Source organism: Pan troglodytes, chromosome 6 (genome assembly GCF_028858775.2).
Source record: "Pan troglodytes isolate AG18354 chromosome 6, NHGRI_mPanTro3-v2.0_pri, whole genome shotgun sequence".
In the NCBI taxonomy this organism is placed as follows: Eukaryota; Metazoa; Chordata; class Mammalia; order Primates; family Hominidae; genus Pan; species Pan troglodytes.
The window spans coordinates 146,196,519-146,217,414 of record NC_072404.2 but is presented as its reverse complement, the minus strand read 5'-3'; the positions used below and the strand labels follow the sequence as shown (position 1 = coordinate 146,217,414).

Below are 20,896 nucleotides of genomic sequence, written 5' to 3'. Positions count from 1 at the left end.
GTTTCTAAATTCCCAAATTAAAGCCATACATTTCTTTTAAATTCAGAAAGAAGCTAAGTAGCCGTGTTGCCCTTATTTGGGGTCTGGCATTGACACTCCACAACAGCCTCTTGCATTCATTACAATCAACTAGAGACAGACAAATACTGGAGTTAAATGGGGGAAAAAAAGAAATTATAAACGTATAGGTAATTATGAATAGTTACTGGATCTCACAGTGAGGGACAACTATGTATAAAATCAATGGAATTATAACCTTTAGATGGGCAAAAACCAAGTCTGATGAGACCAAGTATTGCCAAGGTTGTGGGGAAATAAGATCTCTCACATACTGCTTGTGAAGTGGGTGGACTGGGCAACTACTTCAGAGAACAGTGTTTCCACATCTAGTAAACATACCTTCTGCTCCAGAAATCCTTGCACATGTGCACAAGGGCTATGCACAAGAATGTTTACTGTAGCACCATTTTGTAACAGTGAAGCCCTAGACATAGTCCAGACGTCCGTCAATAGGGCGACGGATAAAAACATTGTGATACAGTCTTAACATATAAAAACTAAAAAGCAAAACTCAGATCTCCACATCAACAGGGACGGATTTAGTAGCATGCTGAAGCTAGCTCATGAGAACTAAATGCTAACATTTCAGTTTTGTGAGCTGGCTGATGTTACTTCTATAGCTTGGTATAAGCTATGTTAAGAGTATTTACAACATGGAAATTAGCAAAAGCTACATATCATTCCCTCCCCACAAAAGCTGGTTGTTAAACATTTACTAGCACGTCACTGGACAGACTTCAAAAAAACAGTTAAAGACATGTTTCAGGGGAGAGGAAAGTTTCAGTGATGCAAGATGAATTAGTTGAAGAGATCTACATAGCATCGTATTAATACACAGTCAACAGTGCTGTATTATACACTTTAAAATTTATTAAAGATGAGAGTTTCTGTTCAATGTTTTCACCATACATGCACATATCCCAAAATAAAGGGACACAAGGAAACTTTTGGAGCTTATAGTTACGTCTGTTAACTTGACTGTGGTGATGGCTCCATGGATGTAGGCATATGTCCAAACTCATCCAACTGTATGCATTAAATATGTGCAGTTTATTGTGTGCCAGTTATATACCTCAATAAAGCTCTTTTTAGAAAAAAGGCAAGTTGCAGGATGAAAACAGTATGATAGCACATACCTAAAGTTTAAAGAACATGTTGAGACATGTAATATTTGTAATACTAATAAGATATAGTCTAGAAGGACAGATACCAACTTGTGATAATGATTATCTCTGGAGAGGGGCCACGTAATAGGTGTGGTAAAGGGGAAAAGGGGGCTTAGGTTTTTTAATCTGTTATGTTCTATTTACTTAAAAATATTTGAAGCCAAAACAAAGCATTAATGTTGTTCATTTCTGGGTGGTAAATATAAAATGCTTACTCTCCTCTTTGTCTATTATTTAAATTTCAAAATAAAAGAGGCAAAATGAAATGAGAGTCAAAGAAAATTTGCTCATCACTTTTCATTGCCTGTTGATGAGAGTCTGCAGGAATCCCACTGCTGGTAGAGACGTAAAATGATGCAGCCACTGTAAAAACTAGTTTTGTGGTTCCTCAAAAAATCAACATAGAATTACCATATGACCCAGCCATTCCATTCTTAGTCATATACCCAAGAGATTGAAGAGCATATGTTCAAACAAAGTGTTTGTTTGAACACACACCTGTGTTGTACACAGTTGTTCATGGTATTATTTGTAGTGTTGTTTATAATAGTAAAAAGGTGGGAACAACCCAAATGTCCCTCAACTGCTGGGGAATGGATAAAGAAAATGTGGTTCACACCTACTAGGTTGGGAAGAATGAAAATATAACAAGTGTTGAGGATGTGGAAATATTGGAACGCTGCTACATTACTGCTGGAAATGTACAATAGTACAGCCACTCTGGAAAATACTTCGACGGTTCCTCAAAAAGTTAGACATAAAGCAACCATATGACCCAGAAATTTCACCCCTTAGTGTAATTTAAGAGAAATATGCATAGTCCAAAAAACTCTGTACACATGTTCCTCAACTTATGATGAGGTTACAACCTGATGATAAACCCATTGTAAGCTGAAAATCTCGTAAGTTGAAAATGCATAATACACCTAACCTAACAAACATCATAGCTTAACCTAACATAACTTAAACATGCTCAGAACACTTATATTAGCCTACTGTTAGGCAAAATCATCTAACACAAGCTTGTCCAACCCATGGCCTGAGGGCTGCATGCAGCCCAGGAACAGCTTTGAATGCAGCTCAACACGAAGTTGTAAACTTTGTTAAAACATTATGAGACTTTTTTGTGATTTATTTTTAGCTCATCACCCATCATTAGTGTTAGTGTATTTTATATGTGGCCCAAGACAATTCTTCTTCTTCCAATGTGGCCCAGGGAAGCCAGAAGATTAGACACCCCTGGTCTAAGACAAAGCCTATTTTATAATAAAGTATTGAATATCTCATGTAATTTATTGACTATTGTTCTGAAAGTGAAAAGCAGAATGGTCATATGGGTACTCGAAGTATGGTTTCTACTGAATGCATATCATTTTTACACCACTACAAAGTTGAAAAATCATAAGTTAAGCCATCATAAGTCAGGGACTGTCTGTACATGAATATTAATAGCAGCATTATTCTTTACAGCCAAAATGTGGAAGCAATCTGAATGTGCGTCAATTGAATGAATCAATGAAATGTGGTGTAACATTCGAATGCATTATACAACCATCGTTAGGGCTGAATAATGTACAACAGAATATTATTCAGCCATTAAAGGAATGAAGGACTGATTCATGCTACAACATGGGTGGACTTTGAAAACCTTATTCCAAGTGAAAGAAGCCAGTAACAAAAGACCACATGTTGTATTCATTAATTTATATGAAATGTCCAGAATAGGCAAATCGAGACAGCCAAAAAGCAGATTAATGGTTGTCAAGGGCTGGGAGGACAGGGGATGGGGAGTGACTACTTAACTGGTACAGAATTTCCTGTTCTAGAATTAGGTAGTGATGGTGGTTACACAATATTGTGAATGTACCAAAAGTCATGAATTGTATGCTTTTAAATGGCTAAAATGATGAATTTTATGTTATATAAATTTTACCTCAATAAAAAAAGTTATTTAACTATGACATATTAAATGATACTGATTCCAGAGAGACTGCATTGTAAGAAAAGATGTGTCTCAGGGTTTAAAATGTTATATATTTGATGACACAGAAATCTGGAGCTTCTGGCCAGGCACGGTGGCTTATGCCTGTAATCCCAGCACTTTGGGAGGCCAAGGTGGGTGGATCACTTGAGGTCAGGAGTTCGAGACCAGCCTGGCCAACATGGTGAAACCGTGTCTCTACTAAAAATACAAAAATTAGCAAAAATAAAAATAAAAAATAAAAAATTTGGGTGTGGTGGTGGGTGCTGTAATCCTAGCTACTTGGGAGGCTGAGGCAGGAGAATTGCTTGAACCCAGGAGGTGGAGGTTGCAGTGAGCCAAGATCATGCCACTGCACTCCAACCTGGGCAACAGAGAGAGAGTTGGTCTCAAAAAAAAAAAAAAAAAAGCAAACAAACAAACAAACAAAAAACAGAAATTTGAAGCTTCTGTACAAACAGCATTGTATCAATTAGGAAATGAGTTTGCTGCATTTAACAGAAATACCCATATCAACAGTAATTTAAACAAGTTAGAAGTTTTTGTTTCACAGAGGAAGTCCTGGTGTGGATAATCTGGGGCCCATGAACTCTCTCCATGGTTTGTACAGGGACCAGATTCCTATATGTCCTATATTCAATATTTAGCTTCCATCCTCAGTGTTACTTTGTGTTCCAAGATGGCTGTAGAAGTACGAGCCATCATTTCCCATTCCAGGCATGCAGCAGGAAGGGGGAAAGGACAAAAATGCCTTCCTCTCGGCTAAGTCAGTCTCTCTGAGCAGAAATAAAGACATGGTTAAATAAATACATACATCCAGAAAGTGGGGAAAGCTTTATGAAAGCAGGATCCCCGTCTGTTTTATCAGTGCATTCCTAGGACTTACCACAAGGCAGAGCACATTGAAGGTGCTAAAAAAAAATGTGTGAAATGAATGGATACCTTCATGGATATGGATAAATGCATCATATAACCATTTACATCTTTACAAAAATAATCAACAGGGAAATGCTTATTATAGTGAAAGCAGAATATTACACTATATTTAGTGTAATCCCAATTTTACTGAAAAAGTATACATATGCCTAGAAAAAGAGATTAGAAAGAAAGATACTAATGGATCAAGTGATTTTTCAAATATATAGTGAAATTGCTCTGATATTTTATTTCTTCATACTTTTACACATTTTTCAAATTTCTGCAATGAGCCAGAGTATTACTTTTTCTAATTAGAAAACAAATCAATAATCTTACAACTCATCTAGAAGAGGACTACATCAGTCTAAGTATTAAAAACAGGTAGCTAAGCGAATTAACACAGAAACAGAAAACACAATATAGCACATTCGCACTTATAAATGGGAGCTAAACCCTGGGTACACATGGACATAAAGATGGGAACAACAGACACTGAGGACTCCAAAAGGAGGGAGGGAGGGAGAGGGGCAAGGGCTGAAAAACCTTCCTGTCGGGTACTATGTTCACTGTCTGGTTGACAGGATCTATAAAAGCCAAAACCTCAGGATCACACAAGATACCCTTGCAGCAAACCTGCCCATGCACCCCTGAATCTAAAATAAAAAATAAAAAACAGGTAGCAAGGCCTGGCGTGGTGGCTCATGCCTATAATCCCAGCACTTTTGGAGGCCAAGGCAGGAGGACTGCATGAGGCCAGGAGTTTGAGACCGGGTTAGGCAACGTAGTGAGACCTGTCTCCACAAAGAAAAAATTTTAAAAGCCAGAAAGAATGTTCCCACCCACCTCCAAAAAGTGCTCCCCTCGCCCCCGAAAAATAAGATGGCCGGATGCAGTGACATGTACCTGTAGTCCTAGCTACTCAGAGGCTGAGGTGGGAGGATCCCTTCAGCCCAGGAGTTGGAGGCTGCAGTGAGCCATGATCGCACCACTGCACTCCAGCCTGGGTGACAAAGCAAAACCCTGTGGCAAAAAAAAAAAAGAATAAAATATAAATGTAAAAACAACAGGTAGCGAACCTCTCCACCAAAGAGAGTAGCCAACAGCCCCATCCAGCAGCTTCGCTTTATTATTTTTGGAGAAGGAGGATGCTGATATCTACAGTGATACCATGTGGAGTCATACCTATCTCTGCATTTCAAGGTAGCAAACTGTTTGTCTACTTAATAGTACAACTTTTTTTTTCAGCCTAATAGTTGCGCATACCTACTCATTCTTTAAATGTGAAGGCAATTTTAAGGCACACAGGGAAAGTTATCCATTTATCAATGCAAACTCATCATCTGTTTTCAGATCAAGATGACTTGCAAGTGACTGCACTGAACTCGGCCCTTCTCAGCACAATGCATACCCACTACCACCTTGGAATTGTCTGTTTTCCCACTGTCATGAGCTAAACTGTGTCCTCCCCACCACCAACACTTCAAACGTTGACATTTTAAACCTCAGTATCTCAGAATGTGACTGTACTTGGAGATGGAGTCTTTAAGTAGGAAGTAAATTAAAGTGAGATCATGAGGGTAGGCCCTTATCCAACATGATCAGTGTCCTTATAAAAAGAGATTAGGACACAGACACACACACAGAGGGAAGACCAACTAAAAACACACAGAGAAGACGGCCATCTACAAGCCAAGGAGAGAGGCTCAGAAGACACGATCCCTGGCCACATCTTGATCTCCGAATCTCCGTGGTTGAAGCCACCCAGCCTGTGGTACTGTGTTATGGCAGCCTGAGCCAATGAACACACTCAGCCATCCTGTTAATTAGATGTTTGGTGACAGTGAGGGTTAATTTGATGTGTCAACTTAGCTAGGCTCTGATGCTCAGTTGTTCGGTTAAACACCAGTCTAGATGTTGCTATAAAGATATATTTTAGGTGTGATTAATATTGAAATATTTAAATCAGTAGACTTTGAGTAAAACAGATTTCCCTTCATAATGTGGATGGGTCTCATCCAGTCGGTTGAAGGTCTTAAGAAAAATGACTCAGGTCCCTGAAGAAGAAGGAATTCTGCCTTCAGACTCGACTACAATATCAACTCCTCCCAGAATTTCTAGCCCGCTAGCCAGCCCCAACCTACCAACCCCCACAATCAAGAGCCAGTTCCTTAAAATAAATCTCTCTCTATATGTGTATATATATATTTCTATATATACACACACACGTATATATTTATACACATACCTATCTGCATACATGCATGTATACATACACATAGGTGTATCTATATACACACGTACACATATATATGTGTATAAATATATATATATATACATATAATTATGTATTATGTATGTCCGATTCTGTTTCTCTGGAGAACCCCAACACAGTGACTAAGGACTGATGTTTCATATACCTAACTCTGTGCTCTTGCTTGTTTTATTTAAAATATTTTAAAATATTTTAATACATTTTTAAAGCATGAGAAATAAATATTTCAGATCATATTCCTCACACTTTTCAAATGTAAAATACATTTACTTATTTCCAGATTTGTGGATGGAAGAACTGGTCAAATACTTGCATCCAAGCAAATTAATTCATCGGCGTGCTGTTCTCTCTCATGTTTTAACGATGACCTCGAGCACTGCGAGAGGATGTTACCAGATGAGAGCCAGGGAGAAGGCAGAGAGATCATCCACAGGCCTTACGGTTACACCCATAGTGTGCTGGCAGCCAGTGAATTCCACGAGAATGAACCATCAGGGTTATAATTTTCAGCTTTGTTGCGAGCATCCTGCCTTTGCCTTTTGATCCTGCCTAATCTTGTTCTCCCCTGCACATTTGCTGCCTCATTTCTTCCTTCAGAAATGGCAAGTTTTCTTTCTACTAAGTACATAAACAGCTTCTAATCAGCAAACAAGCGGCTGTAGATGTAGAAGGTTTGGCCAGAAGGAGAAACAGAGATGTGACAAACAGATGAGAGCAGCAGGCAAGCCTGGGGAACGCCCATGGGCACAGAGCTCCTGGAGGGCAGGGCATGCGGGGGTGGAGAGGATGAGGAATGTGCCCCACTCGCACCTGTGACCAGGGACACAGACGTGTGAGCCTCGCTGACAGAAGACAGCTGTGGGACCCGAGGGATCAAGAGCTTCACCCACCTAACAGAACTACACATACTTGCGAATTTCTAATTTTGAAGAGGCTTCTCATGAAGGTGAGGGAATTTAGAGAAAAACAAAGGGCAGGGTGGCCCTGGGGAAGACTCATTGCCTGGGATGGTGCCAACGAGGGGCTGGGCTTTGAAACAGTGAGAGATATGAGGCGGGGCCGGGTGCCGTGGTGCATGCCTGTAATCCCAGCACTTTGGGAAGCTGAGTCGGGAAAATCACTTGAGCCCAGGAGTTCAAGACCAGCCTTGGCAATAAAATGAGACCCCATCTCTACAAAAAATTTTTTAAAATTAGGCATGGTGGCACCCACCTCTAGTCCCAGCTAATTGGGAGGATGAGGTGGGAAGATCACTTGAGCTCCAGAACTTCAGACTGCAGTGAGCTATGATTGCACCACTGCACTCCAGCACGGGTGACAGAGCCAGACCCTGTCTCTTAAAAAAACAAACAAACAAATAAACCAAAAAAAAAAGGATATGAGGCAGCCCAGCAGCCCGCATGGCAGAAGATACCAAGACCATTTGGGAAGTCTTACTCACCATAACACACTAAGAAGCAGTATTGTCCAATAGAACCTTCCAGAGTGATGGAAATATTTTATATCTGCACTACCCAATACGGTAGCCTCCAGGCATATGTCACTACTGAGCACTCAAAACATTGCTAGTGCAACTGAGCAACTGGCTTTTACATTTTACTTGATTTTAATTAGAATTTAAATGGCCACATGTGGCTGGTGGCTGCCATATTGAACAGCACAGCCATCAGGTCTTCCTAACACATTGATTGATGTGTCTCCCAACGTAGTTTGGGGAAGGAGTGCTACGAATAAATGAGCGCACAATCCTCTTGCTACTGAATGCTCCACAATTGAATTATTAGCAATCTAAAGGGTTGGCTGGAGCCAGTGAGAATGAAGACACCTCCTTTTTTTTAGGGTCTTTAGGAGACCCTAAAAGCCTGGTGGAGGAGCTTAGCCACCAGCATTACCTGATCTGGTAAGCAGTGAATCAGAATGTCCTTGGCAGGAAACACTATCATTTGGGTGCATAATTAACCCCAGTCTGGTCGTCAGCTATAACCTTAGAAACAAGAGCTAAAACTTCCCACCTTTGGTCTGTTTCCAAATGTGGGACTGTTGTTTTTAGGTACTTCAATGTTTAGTAGATTTAGAAGAAAATCCTTCCAGCTGTAAGGGAGCTTTATAAATAGGAGAAAATAACATTTGTCATATTTGCCTTGAGAGATTTGGGCTCAGCCACGGACTCAGAAGCTCTGGGCAACACCTCTGCGTCCCCTCCCCTCACCTGTTCCATCTGTACAGCTGAGAAAGAAAGGCTTTCTCAGGGTTTCTTTAAGGAAAAAGATTAGAACCATTATAAAGCATTTTAACAAATGCAAAGTACCCTTCTATATAAATTATAACATGTTTTTACTTACTTGATTTCTTCTTTTGGGGGGAAATGAAGCACTGCTTTTGGGTATAATATGGAAGAAGTTTAATAGCACAATTACAGCCGAGTCTTCAAAGTAGAGAAAGAGGCCGCGACCGCCCGTGTGTCCAACCGAGCGCACGTGCACCAGCGGGGCCCGAGCAGAGGGAGCACCCGGCTCTTGTTGGGGAAATGGAGGGAGAGCCACGGTTTAGAGATAGGGAAAGCTGTGGGGCACATTATGCCCTGGGAGGAGAAAGCACAAAACCAGAGGCTCTGAGGGACAAAGAGGAAGGAGGGCAGAGCATGAGGCAGAGCAACCCAACAGCCATGGAGGCTGAAGAGACAATGCAACGCCTACAGGAGTTCCATGAACGTCATAACATGATCCTCGACCAACTGAATGAACAGTGAGGGCAGGACTGCTTTACTGACATCACCCTGATTGTGGACGGACACCATTTGAAGGCTCACAAGGCTGGTTTGGCTGCTTGCAGTAAGTTCCACAAATTCCTTTTTTTTTTTTTTTTGAGATGAAGTCACACTTTGTCACCCAATCTGAAGTGCAGCGACCCGATCCTGGCTCACTGCAACCTCCACCTCCCGGGTTCAAGCGATTCTCCTGCCTCAGCCTCCCAAGTAGCTAGGACTACAGGCACCCGCCACCACACCCGGCTAATTTTTGTATTTTTAGTGGAGACAGGGTTTTGCCAAGTTGGCGAGGCTGGTCCCAAACTCCTGATCTCAGGTGATCCGCCTGCCTCAGCCACCCAAAACGCTTACAGAGATTACTGTAATCCTTCCCAAAGGGATTACAGGGGTGAGCCACTGGGCCCGGCCGCCTTCTACAAATTCTTTCCAGAGTTTACCCAAGAACCTTTGGTGGAGATAGAAGGTATTAGTAAAATGGCCTTTTGCCATTCAATTGAGTTCACATGTACAGCAAAATTAATGATACAAGGAGAAGCAGCCAGTGATGTATGGAAAGCAGCAGAACATCTACAAATGCTAGAAGCCATCAAAGCCCTTGAAGTTAGGAACAAAGAAAACTCAACTTCAGGCCAGGTGCAGTGGCTCACGCCTGTAATCCCAGCACTTTGGGAGGCCGAGGCAGGCGGATCACCTGAGGTCAGGAGTTCAAGACCGGCCTGGCCAACATGGCGAAACCCTGTCTCTACTAAAAAATACAAAATTTAGCCGGGCGTGGGGCACCTGTAGTCCCAGCTACTCAGGAGGCTGAGGCAGGAGAATTGCTTGAATGCAGGAGGCGGAGGTTGCAATGAGCCAAGATCGCACCACTGCACTCCAGTCTGGGCAACAAAGCAAGACTCCATCTCAAAACAAAACAAAACAAAACTCAACTTCATTAAAGGAAAATACCACAGGAAAAAGTAAGGCCAAAAAAAGTAAAATTGCAGAAACTTCACATTATCGCTGAGTCACTGCCATCTGCAGAGTCAGACCCTGTTGAAACTGAGGTAGAGAATGCCGAAGACATGACTGAAGCAGAAGATGAAGGCACGGAAACATTCGAGGAAGGGCTTCTGCCCAGCAGTCCATAAAGTACATACAGAGCACAGGTTCCTCTGATGATTCTGCTCCAGCACTGTTGCCAGATATCACCAGCAAGTACTGATACCAGAGTGGGGCAGGGAAATGCTGGGTAGAGAAAGGCGGGGTCCCTGGTGAGGGCTCCCCCCTCAGGCCCGTGCTCATGGGCCTACGTGAGGACAGGCACTCCTGTTTTCGCGCCCAAATGTTGCATTTTCCAAGACCACCCTGGCCCGCCACACCCCCCCATCCTGGGCCTATAAAAACCCCCCGACCCTAGCGGTATAGACACAAGCAGTGGGATGTCGAGAGGAACACAGCAGCAGAAGGGCACACAGGCGGCTAGGCATCGAGGAGCAGGGGAATGGAAGAGCACGGAAACAGGCACCTGCACGTGCTGGCAGGCCATCAACCGGCACAACAGCGCGGATGCCCAGGGGAATTTGGCAGGGGTGGTAGGAGGACAGTCTGGCCACTGAACAGCCCGACTCCAAGGGAAAACCCCCTTCCCACTCTATCCCTCTTTTGGCTCCCCATCCATCTGCTGAGAGCTACTTCCACCATTCAATAAAACCCTGCACTCATTCCCCAAGCCCACATGTGATCCGATTTTTCCGGTACACTAGGGCAAGAACCCTGGGACACAGAAAGCCCTCTGTCCTTGTGATAAGGCAGAGGGTCTAAGTGAGCTGATTGACACAAGCCGCCTACAGACAGCAAAATTAAAAGAGCACCTGTAACACACGCCCACTGGGGCTTCAGGAGCTGGAAACATTTCCCCCAAGACACTGCCGTGGGGTTGGAGCCCACAACCACAACCTGCCCCCCTAGATGTTTGAGCAGCAGCACCGAAGAAGCTAGCCACGCCCCCATCACACACCCTGTGAGGGGGATAAGGGAGCTTTTCCTGTTTCAGTACCACCAAGGTGACAGAAAAGGGCAGATTAAAGAGGAAGACAGCTGTGCATCTGACCCCACAAGCAAACAGGAACACATGAAATCACACTTCACTGAGTTTCAACTGTGAAATATGCAACAAAAGGTATCTTCAGGAGAGCGCATGGAAACAGCACCTGAATTGTTACCACCTTGAAGAACGTGGAGGCAGTAAGAAGCAAAGAGGCCGGGCACGGTGGCTCACGCCTGTAATCCCAGCACTTTGGGAGGCCGAGACGGGCGGATCATGAGGTCAGGAGATCAAGACCATCCTGGCTAACACGGTGAAACCCCGTCTCTACTAAAAACACAAAAAAATTAGCTGGGCGTGGTGGTGGGCGCCTGCAGTCCCAGCTACTCGGGAGGCGGAGGCAGGAGAATGGCGTGAACCCGAGAGGCGGAGCTTGCAGTGAGCCGAGATCACGCCACTGCACTCCAGCCTGGGCGACAGAGCGATACTCCGTCTCAAAAAAAAAAAAAGCAAAGAACTAGTGGAAAAATTCATGTATGTCAGTACTGTGAGAAACCGTGTGACCATTCTGGACATTTTAAAGAACATCTTCAAAAACATACAGGTGAAAAACCTTTTGAATATCCAAATTGTCATGAACAATTTGCTAGAAATAGCCCCCTCAAATGTCACCTCACTGCATGCCAAATGAGTAGGGGCAAAAAAAGGAAGAAAGCAGCTCATGAGTGCCAGGTCTGCAACAGTGTGTTTAACAGCTGGAACCAGTTCAAATATCACTCGGTAATACATACTAGAGATAAACCCGACCATTGTACTTTATGTGACTTGTGGTTTATGCAAGGAAATGAATTAAGAAGGCATCTCAGTGATACAATATATCAAAGCGTCTAGTAATGGAAGAAGTTCTTTCAGCAGAAACACGGGTACAAGCTGAACCTGTGACATCAATGATATTATAGAACAAGCTGGGAGGTACACGTGCTCCCACTGTTTCAGGTCCAGGTGGATTCAGCACAAGCGATCGTGGAACACGTCCACCCAGAACCACGCAGGGATAGCCAGGTGCCCGACACACAGGAGTGAGCTTCCAGAGCAGGTCCAAGTGAGTTACCTAGCAGTGGGCTGAATTCAGCCTGAAGAAGGTACTGAAGTACAAGGAGAGGAGCCGCATGTGGAACGGGTAAATCAGATGCCAGTGGAAGTACAAAGTGAACTTCCAGAAGCAGGCTTCGTCCACATGACCCCAGAAATCATGACCCAAGAGAAGACAGAGCCTAGCCAAGCAGATGCTGAGGCTGCCAGGGAAGATCACAAAGATGCTGAGGATTAGAGACCGTGCTGACAGCACATTCTGAAGCTGAAAAGGCAGAGAATGAGGACAGAACAGCTATGCCAGTTTTAGAATGAAATTACACATGAATATATTTTAAAATATACTTGTTGGGTTTCTGAACCGATTATAGGCAGTATGACTGTCGTTCAACTAACAGACAAGTGGACCAAAGTTAAGCTATTTCCTGTTGTTTCTGTTTCTGTTGGAACAAGTCAATTCCCCTCCCCAAACTTAATGCCACAGCAGAGGGATCTTTCCCATAACTGAAGAGATCTTTTCCATAACTTAAATGGATTATATTCTTATCATATAGTGGGGTACGAATGTATCTATGTTCATTGTGGTAAAAGTTCTCCCTTTTCTCTTTCCCAGGTCATGTTCTTCTCAAATTTTTTCCATATTGTGAAATCAAACTTAAATCATTAGAATACAAGTTTATGTATTCTAATGCATAGTAGAAAATCAAATATATAGGAAACACAAGGCTGCATGATGAAAAGTACATTGTTACTGTGCAGCTGAATTTTGGCTTCTGGCTTTCTTTAGTCTGAACAAATGTTCTTGTCTAGCCCTGTAGTCACCGATGCTGTCTCTGCAACACAAAGAGTGGTGGTGGGAAAATTTGTAGAATATTAAAACACACACACACACACACACACACACACACGTGCCTTTTCAAAACCGACTAAACTCCTATAAAGCATCTCTGGTTCTTTCAAAGTTTATATGGTAAGGAGCAATGTAGACAATGCTATGATACTTTATATTTTTACTTATAATGACAACCACCAGTTCTTTTCACTTAAGTTAGGTTGAGAAATTTTATTTAGTGGCAGCTGAAGGGCAATTTTCAATTGGGAAAATTCATTTACATCTGTGGTCAACTTTCTTTTGATGAAAAGTTGCACTAGTATTTTACCACCAGATAAAAAAAAAGATGAGCATCGTTTAAAAATTAATGTATTTAAAATAAAGTACAGAGAAAAACATGTCTATAATTCTCAGGCTTTGTTTTGAATGGAATCTTTTCCCCCAGTCCTTAATGTAAAGACCCTGTGCTATAACTTTTAAAGCCATACAAATAAGAGTGCTAAACTGTGGACTTAAAAGTAGGTGTATAAATATTTTTAATCAATATTACTTAGAAAATAAAGTCTAACAAACACATTTTAAAAAATAGAGTAAGAAACTTCACAAGATGATCTCAAGGTAAGAAACATACTATTGGTTTCACATGTCAGCTTTTAAGAGATTTGTTACAGACTGAAAGGGGAGTGAGTGGTTGCAGCAGACACTGTGACCAGCTTTCAAATAATGATCGCGCCTTGAGTCATTTCTGAGAAATGGGTAAACAAATTCTTTCACTTTTACTGCTGGATTATGTTGCTCAAACTCATCTGCTTTGTACCCATTTGAAAGCTCCATCACACATTATTTTGGAAATGGTCATCCTGAGTCAGACTGAGTAATCCCAGTTAATGAGTTTGGTTTCCCTCTCATCTGGTTTTTACTCAATCTTCTGTATTTATCCCATTTTTTTTTCTTTCCTCAGAGATGCCAGACCACATCATCCTAAACACTAACGAGCAAGAAGGAAATTTCCATGTTAGCGGAGGGACCCCACTAAGGTTAGGGTGCTGTACAATGTGTTGTCCAAACCGAGACATGTTAGAGAATGAAAGGGGGACCATTTTAATAATTATGCTGGGGCAGTAAGTATAAACTGAATACCCTAACTAAAGAAATAAACAAAAAACATATGTAAAGGTGGTCAACTTCATTAGTTATCAAAGCAAAAACAAAATGACACCATCATACACCCACCAGATTGGCAAAAATTAAAAAGTACAACAGGCCGGGCGCAGTGGCTCACGCCTGTAATCCCAGCATTTTGGGAGGCCGAGGTGGGCAGATCACGAGGTCAGGAGATCGAGACCATCCTGGCTAACACGGTGAAACCCTGTCTCTACTAAAAATACAAAAAAAAAAAAAAAAAATTAGCTGGGCGAGTTGGCAGATGCCTGTAGTCCCAGCTACTCGGGAGGTTGAGGCAGGAGAATGGCGTGAACCCGGGAGGTGGAGCTTGCAGTGAGCTGAGATCGCGCCACTACACTCCAGCCTGGGCGACAGAGCAAGACTCCGTCTCAAAACAAAAAAAAAATGTACAACAATACCAAGCATTGGTAAACATATGGAGCAGCTGGAACTCATAGTGTTGGGAGCGCATTTTAAATCATTTTTGAAAACAATTTCACATGATCTAGCAGAGACGAACATGCATGCATCCTACGATTCAGCAACTTCACACCCATGAGACAGGTACTAGGATATTTACAGAAGCATTGTTTCCAAAAGCCTAAAACTGAAAACAACACAAATATACCTTAACATTAAAATTGATACATGTATTATTTATCAAAAATAACTGACTGATTACTTGATTGAGTGGGTCTCACTATATTGTCTAGGCTGGTCTTGAACTCCTGGGCTCAAGCAATCCTCCCGCCTCAGTCTTCTGAGTAGCTGGGATTACCGGTGCATGCCTGGCAAAATAGATACATTAAAAAATAGCTACATTCATCTATATAGATAAACCTTATAAACACTGCATTCATTCAAAGAAACAAATTAAAATACTGCCACTTATATAAGTCCAAAATAGCTCAAACTAAACAAAAAATACACGCTTTGGTGGTAAAACTGTAACTAAAAGCATTGCTCTTATTAACCCCAAAGTTAGGATGGTGGTGAGCTCCTTGACAGAGGGAAGGGCACATTAAGGAGAGGCTTCTAAGGCCTTGGAATTATTTTATTTATTAACCTGGATGATGGTTACATAGAATTTATTATCTCTCAATGTAGAAAAACATTGTATAAACAGAATAATATAAGAAGTGTGATGGAGGCCCCAGAGCAGTGGTTCACGCCTGTAATCCCAACACTTTGGGAAGCCAAGGTGGGTGGATCACTTGAGCCCAGGAGTTCAAGACCAGCCTGACCACCATGGCAAAACTCTGTCTCTACAGAAAATACAAAAATTAGCTGGGTGTGGTGGCATGTGCCTGTAGTCCCAGCTACCTGGGAGGCTGAGACATGAGAATTGCTTGAACCCAGGAGTTCCAAGCTGCAGTGAGCCGAGATCACACCACTGCACCCCAGTCTGGGCAACACAGTGAGACCCTTTCTCAAAAAAAAATTTTTTTTAAGTGTAAAATCTGTGATAGCCATTAGAGCTGGTTATCTTCTGGGCATCTATATGATTATTTCTTGTGGCTCTCTGTGGCTGGGTAGGGCCATGTAACTAGTCTGGCCAATAATTTGTGATCAGAGGTGATGCGTGTTAGCTGGGCACGGTGGCTCATGCCTATAATCCCAGCACTTTGGGAGGCCAAGGCAGGTGGATCATTTGAGGCTAAGAGTTGGAGACCAGTCTGGCCAACAAGGCGAAACCCCCTCTCTACTAAAAATACAAAAATTAGCCAGGTGTGGTGGCGGGCGCCAATAATCCCAGTTACACAGGAGGCTGAGGCAGGAGAATCGCTTGAGCCCAGGAGGAGGTTGCAGTGAGCCGAGATCGCACCACTGCACTCCAGCCTGGGCGACAGAGACAAAAAAAAAGAAAAGAAAAGAAATGATGCATGTCATTTCCAAGCCAAGCGTTCGGTTGCCTTTGCTGCGCCCTCCAGAGCCTTCTTTTCCCCTGACATGGTGACTGGCATTGTTCCAGATAGCAGCTGTTCCCTCAGCCCACAGTGAGGACAGCATGGATTGGGGTCCTCAGCCAACCTGCAACCTGCAATGTACAGTGAGCAAGAAGTAAACCTTTGTTGTTTTAAGCCACTGCAATCTGTTACCACAGCATTACCCTGCCTTTCCTGATGATAAGGAGAATGTCAGGAAGAGGTGGGTTCAGGGAAGGCAGGCAACATTTAAGATGAGACCTGGTTAATGAAAAAAGGAGTTAATCACGGGAAGAGTTGAAGAAAGAGTATTTCCGACAGAAGAAACTGCTGAATACTAAGACCCTGCAGTGGGAATGAATTTTGAGGGACAAAAAGAATGCCAGTGAAGAGAGTAGTAAGAAAAGAAGAGAACAATAAAAAATGTGATCAGACAGGTTGGCAGGGACCACAGCAAGTACACACTGCAGACTGTGGTGAAGAATCTGGAGTTTACTCCTAGGCAGCCACTGGTGGGTTCAGTTCGGAGGATGATGTGATACAGATCACATTTTAAAGGGGAGTAATTATTGCTTGGAGGATGTGTTGGGGAGGCCAAGCATGGAACCATGGAGCCCACTTAGAAAGCGGGTACTGGTGAGAGATGATGGTGCCTTGAACTTCAGTGGTAGCAGGCAAAAAATAAGTAAAATTTGGGGAATGTGTTTTGCAGGTGCACCTGGCAGAAGGCAATCGAGGGATCACAGGTGACCCTTATGTCTTTCAGTTGAGCTACTATTTGATGAGGCTGTTTACTGAAATGGGGGCAAATGAGAACAGGCTTGCAGAGAGGGAAGGAAGTTAATTTTTGCTGTCTTAGCTTTCAAATCCATTTGACATCCACATGCATATGTTAGATGAACTACTAGAGAGACAACCTCATTTCTCAAGGGAATGCCCAGAGCTAAAAATGTCTACATTTGGGAGTCACTAGCATATAAGTGATATTTAAGTTGAGGGACCAGATTAGATCATCTAGAGAGAGAATTTATTTATTTATTTATTTATTTATTTATTTATTTATTTATTTTTCTTGAGATGGAGTTTTGCTCTGTCACCCAGGCTGGAGTGCAGTGGCGCAATCTTGGCTCACTGCAACTGCTGCCTCCCAGGTTTAAATGATTCTCCTGCCTCAGCCTCCCAAGTAGCTGGGACTACAGGCATGCACCACCACACCCAGCTAATTTTTGTATTTTTAGTAGAAACAGGGTTTCGCCATGTTGGCCAGGCTGGTCTCAAACTCCTGACCTCAGGTGATCCACCCGCCTCGGTCTCCAAAGTGCTGGGATTACAGGCATGAGCCACCACACCCGGTCTAGACAGGGAATTTAAACAGAAAAAAAGATGTGGAAATAGGTGAAAAGACAGACAAACATGTGGTCACTAGAGCCAAAGGAAAAACAAATTTTGAGTGCTTTTGAGAGGTCGAGTGAGACGTGAGTATTGACAGTATTTTAACATGGAGGCTATCGGCAGCTTTGACCAGAAAAGCTTTAATGGAGTTAGGGAGGGGAAAGCCAGATTGAGGAAGTTGAAGAGAGAATGGAAGAGAATGAAGAAACGAGAGAGAGAGAGAGAAAGAAAGAAAAAAGAAAGAAAGAGAATTTCCATAAGTTTTACTCTGATAGGGAACAAAAAGTGAGATGGAGCCTGGGCGGAGTCCTGTGGGAAGGGCAGATTTTTCTTCTCTTAAGATGAGAGATACTTGGGTGTGTTTATTTGCTGATGCTGTTGAGTAGGCAGGAGTGAACTGAAGACAAAGGAGATAATAGATTAATTCACAAGGGAAGAAATGGGTCTGATCCAGAGGAGAGATCCTTCAACCAAGGATGGCAAAGGCAGGCAGATGTTGGTCTTACTGACGAAACTACAAAGGATTGCTCTTTAATTGTGGCTATTTTTACTGAGTTATGAACAAAATAAATGGAATAATATTTGATGAATATTAAATAAAAACTGAATAAAGACCTGAAACTGCATATTGAAAGGATGCCCATGAAACAAATAATGGAAGGCCCTATATGTTTCTTGGTTAATATTAAATTTTAAGAGCAAAGAATAAATTCTATCAGCATGTAAACAGAAAATAAAGTTTACAAACAAAGGAAAAAGGCTGCATTTTGGTCCAGCCATGATGGAATAGTTTATATCAAGATTATAAATGTCCTACAGAAAACAACTGTAAAAGATATACCATATACATTAAAAAACTGTTTTAAATTTTTGGAGAGCATGTAACTAAGACAGGATTTGAGGAACTGTGATACCTGAGACCAGTGAGGCCAACCTCATGTTTACTGCCTTTTTCCTTGAAGGCACTTGCTATTTCACAGCAAAGCAAGGGAACAGGGGCCCAACAGAAACAGCAGAAGGAATTTAGGAAATATCTGTTTCATAATTCAAAAATGATACAATTGTATAAGCAGAAAATTAAAAAGAATCAACAGATGGACGATTAGAAATAATGAATTAGCAAGGACATGGGACACAAGACTTATATTAAAAAGTCAATATTTTTTACAGTGAGGCTCAAAGGACTTTGTTGAAGGCTATACTCTAAAATACTAAGGCATTAAATGCATATTTTAAATTTGCCCTTTAAGTTTTGGGGTGGTTGAGAAATTCAGTAAAAAATATTTCCAAATAACATGCAGAAGTTGTTTTTAAGCTTAAAAGCTCGTATTTTAGCTACACCCACACAGATGATGTAGAAAACAGCTGAATTTCGGTGTATCTGAATGGTCCAGATTATGTTCCTTCCGAAAGAGACAGTTTTACGTACGATCATTTCTCATATGAAGCATATAAAAAGACACCCAGAAACTACCACGTATTTACCACATAGACAATGTCCATCTTTATCTGTAATTCAAAACCATGTAATTCCTTTTATGCAACAGAATGCAGTGTGTGAGAAGTATGTCAAGAGAAGAGGAAAAAAACAACCAGGAGCTGGGCACAGTGGCTCACGCCTGTAATCTCAGCACTTTGGGAGGCCAAGGCGGGCGGATCACGAGGTCAGGAGATCGAGACCACCCTGGTTAACACGGTGAAACCCCGTCTCTACTAAAAATACAAAAAATGAGCTGGGCGTGGTGGCAGGCACCTGTAGTCCCAGCTACTCAGGAGGCTGAGGCAGGAGAATGGCGTAAACCTGGGAGGCGGAGCTTGCAGTGAGCCAAGATCGCGCCACTGCACTCCAGCCTGGGTGACAAAACGAGACTGTCTCAACAACAACAACAACAACAACAAAACAACCAGGAGTACATTCATTAAAAAAAAACTCAGCTGAGTGCAGTGGCTCAGGCCTGTAATCCCAGCACTTTGGGAGGCTGAGGCAGGCAGATCACCTGTGGTCAGGAGTTTGAGACCAGCCTGACCAAAATGGTGAAATCCCCTCTCTACTAAAAATACAAAAATTAGCCAGGCGTGGTAGCACACGCCTATAGTCCCAGCTACTCGGGAGGCTGAGGAAGGAGAATCGCTTGAATCCAGGAAGCGGAGATTGCAGTCCGTCGAGATTGTGCCACTGTACTCCAGCCTGGGTGACAGAGCGAGACTCTGTCTCAAAATAAATTAATTAACTAAATAAAATAAATTTAAAAAATTTTAAGTCAATGCTATTTTTATACACTAACAACAATAAAAAAATTAGACCACGGAATTTGTAAAAACCAGGTTGGCCTTACATTCTGTCACAATATGTGATGTCAGAAAATAAGAGAACATTGCCTAACAAGTTTTTTTCCTTTAAAATTATGCTATTTATTTGACATGATATATAAACTCAAAGCATTTTATCAAGTTACTTCCTGCTCCCCCATAAATAGAATTAACTCTGGTTAATTTGGTCAGCCCAAATACAGTTTAACAAGTTTTGAGGGGAAATGTTTGTCATCTGTGTAAGGTTGTGCTGGTTTTCATGGTGAAATTGTGGTGTTCCTTCATTGTGGCTATTTTCCAGTAAAAATTATGATGTTGTATTTCAGCTACCTGTAAGAAGAATCAAGATAAAGAATTCATGAATGATAAAAACACTTTGAAAAGACTGGTGGTAAGTATCAAATGATTCAAAAACAAGTAATTTTAAGATACCTTTAAGTGTACTTACAAAACATACCTTTTGGGCATGTGTACAAAATATAATTTTTAGAGTAACAAATGTACAAAAATAACAGGTAGGGCATAACAAAGTCGGAGGGTAGAAGATAATTTTATCAAATATAATTCTGTGTTTCATTCATTAGGCATTAATTACTGACTTAAGTTTATTTTTAGCTTTTTATTGAAATATAATATGCACATACAAAGTGTACAGCTCATTGAATTTTCACAAAATGAATACGTGTACTTGAAAAAACTGCAGAGATCAAGAAACAAAAAACATGATTCACATCTGAGGAAGATAAATATATTTTTGAAAATTAAAAGTTCCACTAGAACAAAATTAAAAAAAAAAATACCCCACCAAAACTGTAACATTAATGAAACTGCAATTCTCTTAAGTCAACAGCAGAGGGTGCCCTTGAACTGTGAAATATAGTCAGCCAACTAAAATCTTTACCCTTGCCAGATATTGCTGGTCCAGGAAAAAGATGGGACATTTCCAGATGAATGGGAAAGGGTAGATAACATCCAAATGAAGTCTCTGTAT

At 41.8% G+C, this 20,896-nt stretch overlaps 1 long non-coding RNA gene and 1 pseudogene across 1 annotated transcript in view; one reads left to right on the top strand and one right to left on the bottom strand.

Moving 5' to 3' along the window:
• LOC134810475 (uncharacterized) overlaps window positions 1-20,896 on the bottom strand; it is a 123,518-nt gene that overhangs the window by 53,423 nt on the left and 49,199 nt on the right. The window lies entirely within an intron of this gene.
• LOC100615568 (zinc finger protein 131-like) lies at window positions 8,829-12,901 on the top strand (annotated as a pseudogene).